The sequence below is a fragment of the Tamandua tetradactyla genome, chromosome 16 (assembly GCF_023851605.1).
Source record: "Tamandua tetradactyla isolate mTamTet1 chromosome 16, mTamTet1.pri, whole genome shotgun sequence".
In the NCBI taxonomy this organism is placed as follows: domain Eukaryota; kingdom Metazoa; phylum Chordata; class Mammalia; order Pilosa; family Myrmecophagidae; genus Tamandua; species Tamandua tetradactyla.
The window spans coordinates 10,053,527-10,058,061 of NC_135342.1; the positions used below are offsets into that span (position 1 = coordinate 10,053,527).

The 4,535-nt window shown below is 44.2% G+C and overlaps 1 long non-coding RNA gene across 6 annotated transcripts; it reads left to right on the plus strand.

Moving 5' to 3' along the window:
- The first annotated feature begins 214 nt into the window (after positions 1–214).
- LOC143658788 (uncharacterized) lies at positions 215–3,225 on the plus strand. 6 transcript variants are annotated; one of them, XR_013163308.1, is made up of 5 exons: positions 215–492; positions 662–739; positions 2,265–2,314; positions 2,419–2,678; positions 2,973–3,225. It is a non-coding gene; the product is annotated as an uncharacterized LOC143658788 (long non-coding RNA). The 6 variants fall into 6 exon arrangements; XR_013163313.1 differs by having other exon boundaries at positions 217–426; XR_013163310.1 differs by lacking the exon at positions 2,265–2,314 and having other exon boundaries at positions 220–492; positions 2,973–3,224.
- Positions 3,226–4,535: the final 1,310 nt, after the last annotated feature.

Genomic DNA, 4,535 nt, shown 5'->3' on the forward strand with positions numbered 1-4,535 from the left:
TATAGGGTGGCAGGGCTGGCATTAAAACAGAACTAGGGACCAGAAGATCTGGGCATTCCTGGGCATTGGACAATTCCAATGACATTGGGCAAGCTGTCTAATCTCTCAAAATCTGTTTCATCAGGTTTTGTAATTGCTCAAGGAGCTGCTGGGTAGATGAAATGATGCACAGGTAGGTCACAATGACAACCACAGAAGATGTCTATGACATAGTAGCCATTTAATACCTAGTTCTTTCTGTTCTTACCTCTTCACCTTATGTCAACTTGCCCATCTTCCACCCTCCAACCACTGACCTGGCCCATCCTTGTCTTCCTCAGACACCTTCCACCTGGCTTCTCCTTCCTTGCCCAACCTTAATAGAGGCAGAGTCATCAGCTCAACAGGACAGGACAGGAGCCATCCCACTGCTAACTCCAGCCTCAGGTCTGTAGGGCCTGGAGGGCGGCATTTGGAATGGAAGAGGTGACGGACAGCAGTAAGAAGAATGAGGTGGGGTATAAATATGCTCATTGTTTGGGGAGCTCCTGTCTCTTCATCACCCTTAAGGTGTGTTCCTCGGAGCCAAATGGCACTAGGTGTTGCTAAGCTTCAAGGACAGGGTGGCATTCCCACAGCTTTCTGTGAGGCTCCCAATACCACGTCTGCTTCTCTCCTCCAGCCTTCACTCCCAGTCTCCTCCTCCTTTCAAGGGCCACAAGTGCAGGCCAAGGAGCTTGGACTTGCTGCCAAGTCAATGGTGAGCCATGCAAGGGTTTTGGACCATGGCAGGACAGGGTCAGGTTTGGGCATTAAAATGGTCACTTGGCCCACATTGATGGGGAGGTGATCGATCGATAGTCCAGGAGAAAGTTGACAGAGCCTGAACTGAAGCAGTGGCTTTGGGGATGGAGAGAAGGGGATACACTTAAGAGATATTTGATAAGTAACAGACATTTCTATGGCTGATAGGATAATTTCCAAACTCACATACCTTGCAATCAAGGCTCTCCATGATTTTGTCCTACAGTTACCCTAGATCTACTACCCACTTCCTTCCCTGTGTCTCTGCCCACTTTTTTTTGCCAACAATAAAAACGGGACCTTTCCTAAACGTGCTCTATACAGTCCTTCCTTTTAATGTGTACTCAGGTGACTCTCCTTTCCATGGCATCCTGCAAATCTCTCCTCTACTCGCGTCCAAATCCTCTCCCCGTCCATGTCCATATCAAATGTCCCTTCCTCCTGGAAGCCTCCCCAGGTCTGCTCAACCAAAAGAAGCCACCTTTCTAGAGTCCCCTCAGCACTCTTACCTGTCCATCTCTTTTAAGGCAAAGTCAGTGGTAGAGTAGCGAAATTTCCCACCCAGTATACATCCTTCTGTGCCTCCTTATCGTTTCAATTTTGTTGGGGTTTTCAAAGTCCTTTAGAGTTTAAAAACAGATCTCTCTTTCCTTGCTTTCTTTACATTCAGGGGCAATCATAGGACAATGCTCTGGCCAATGAGCCAAGTACAAGAAAAATGTGATAAAATTATTATGAGCAAATAAAAGCCTATTCATCTCTTTCCCCATTTTTTACCAGCACAAGTGAGCTCTGGATGCCTGCTTTTTCATATAAAATGCACTTGTGAAATCCCAGAGCCCGGTTTTAAAAAAGCAAGTTTTCATAATAAAGTAAATGACTCTCAGAAAGAGTTGGAGCTGCCCCTCTCTCTAGCAGCTATAAATCAAAAGATGTTGTTCTGTGTTACAAAATGGTTCAAGGAAATTGATTTGATACTGTGCAAAACAAAGTTTATAAGAGTATCAGTTATTCTTGTCTCTGCAATATATAGTTTTGTGTGAATATTCATGACTGCTACCGACTTGTTCTGTTTTGTTAATACAAATCTGTCCTCGGAAGAACAAGACTTATGAGAATCCAAGGATGTTAGAAATTGTTCTTTGTCTGTGAAAATGATCTCCAGATAATATGTAATTCTGATGGCTGTCTTGATAATTTCTTGTTCTGGTGATAATAATGTCATAATCAACATCCTAAATTTACTACCTAGCTGTAAGATTACATTCTTCCCTTCTCCACAAGTACAATGCCAAAATAAAAATCCTTTGACTTTGTTAGATGTATTATTAAATAAGTTATTTCAAGAAGCATGTTTGTTTAAAATATCGAGTTTAAGAGAACGTCTGCTGGAGACTGGGGGGAAAGTTTTTGCTTTTCAGATAACAGCATCACTACTTCCCATGTGTGTCTTCTTTCTTCTTTACCCCCCCTGGAATAAGGATGTGATACTGGAGATGGAGCAGCCATCTGGTAACCATGAGGATGAAAGGTACAGACTAAGAATGTTACTGGCAGCAGTCTAAGGAGGCCAGTTTCCTGTTGGCCTTGAGGAGCTGCTACTTCCTGGGTCCTAACCCACTTCATGCTTTGCAGGTATCGGGGTCACCACCAAAAGCTCAACTCAATGCGGGCAGAGAATGGAACGATGTTAACACACATAGAGAAGAGACAGAGCAGAGTCAGCTCCAGTGGGGTGTCGGTGCCTCGTGGCAGTGGGTCTTAGCCCACAGCCAGTGCAGGCAGATGAACCGTGCATACCTTTCTATGCCAAAGTGGAAGGACGCTGCTTCCTCCCTGCTGGGAACAGATATTCCAGCAGGGCTGAGCCGGACGCCATAGTTAGACTGTCTCCAGTAAGTGTCTATGTATGCACAGGGCAAACGGGGACAGAATGTGCTGGCAGGTACTATCTGTGTGGGCGTGTATTTTACCTCCAGGCACACTGGGAAAGGAGTCAGTGTGCATTTATCATCCTGCCCTCGGACTCGTGCCAACACAGCCTGAGCACGGGGTTTACATGTGGGTCAGAGGGAAAGGCGACAGATGTCCTTGGGCCATCCCCTACCAAACTATCCAAGAGGGAGCTCCTTGAGGGAAGGCCCAAGTGTGGGGAAATGGCCGAAGGTCATAATGTTTCCACAACGCAGGTAAAGGTGTGGACGCTCCTGGCAGGCACGTGATTGTTTGCAGAAGGAAACATTTGAACCTCGTACTGCATGCCTGAGACTAAGGCTGATGCAGCAGTTCTGGCAAAAACCAACTTATTAACAACCTTGAAAGATACTCTCTGTTTTGAAGCTTCTCAAATAAACAGGATGAGGAACTCAGGATGAGGCTCTTGTCCTCTGAGACATGAGTCCTGGGCTGTCATCTTAAAAGACTCTTCTGTGTGTCTTTATTTTTCAGATTAGTGGTGCCTTCCTTGTCCCCTGGTGCTGAGACCAGCTCAGACCTTTATGTCCTTCACGGGGCTTCGGTGGGTTCTTGTCTGAAAAGCAGCTGCTGCAAAATATAAGCAAATGTCAAATCTTTCCTTTACAGAAATGATCATTTCCTGGTTTGTGATGAGCATTTGCTTGGAACCGGGATACCCGAGTTTAAGACCCAGATGGGACTGACCTCACTGCCTCCCCTGGGGGGCCCAGAAATAATGGGCGCTCACTTTGCAGCCTTCGCTTGCAGCTAGGGGTGGCCACAAGGCCAAGTTCTGGTCAATGTGAGGCAAGTGGAAGTTTGCCAGGGCTCTGAAAAGATTTTTAAAATCATCCTTACTGCAAAGGCGTTTACGTCGAATAAAAGGCACCCTTTCTAAGTCTATGGGTCAATGAATTTTGGCAAACAATGCATACATTTAATGACCACCCCAGTTAGGTTACAGAACATTTTCATCAGCCCCCAAGGTCCGCTTAGCAGCCAACCCCAGCCACAGACCAACAAATCACCTGTTTTTCTGTCACTATAGATTAGTTCTGCCTGTTTTAGAATCTCAGATAAGTGGAAGTGTATAGTATGCACCCTTTTGATGTCTGCCCTCTCTTGTTGAACATAATGGTTTTGAGATTCATCTATATTCTTTTGTGTATCAAAGTTTCAAATGTTGTGTATCAAATGTATCAAATGAGGATGTAAGCAGCCATAGATGAGTTGCATGGGCAGGCACCAGGAATCGAACCCGGGTCTTCGGCACGGCAGGCGAGAACTCTGCAGCTGAGCCACCGTGGCCTGCCCCCATTCATTTTTTTAACTAGAGAAGTTGTAGGTTTACAGAAAAATTATGCCTCAAATGCAGAGTTCCCATACACCATCCTGCTGTTAACACCTCATATTAATGTCATACATTTCTTTCAATTCATGAAAGAACATTTTTATAATTGTACTATTAATTATAGTCCACTATCTATAATAGGGTTCATTATATTATAGTCTTATGTTTTAAAAACTTGTTATTCTAGTAACATATATACTACCTAAAATTTCCCAGTTTAACTATATTCTCATATTTAAGTCGATGCTGTTAATTACAATCATCTCATCCTACCATCACCACCATTCATCACGGAAAGTTTACAATCAACCCAGACAGAAATTCTATGCAATTTAAGCATTTACTGCTCATTGCCTCCCGCAACCCATTCCCTGGTAACCAATTTTGTAGATTCTGACACTATGGGTTTGCTTATTCTAATTATTTCATATTAATGAGATCATAC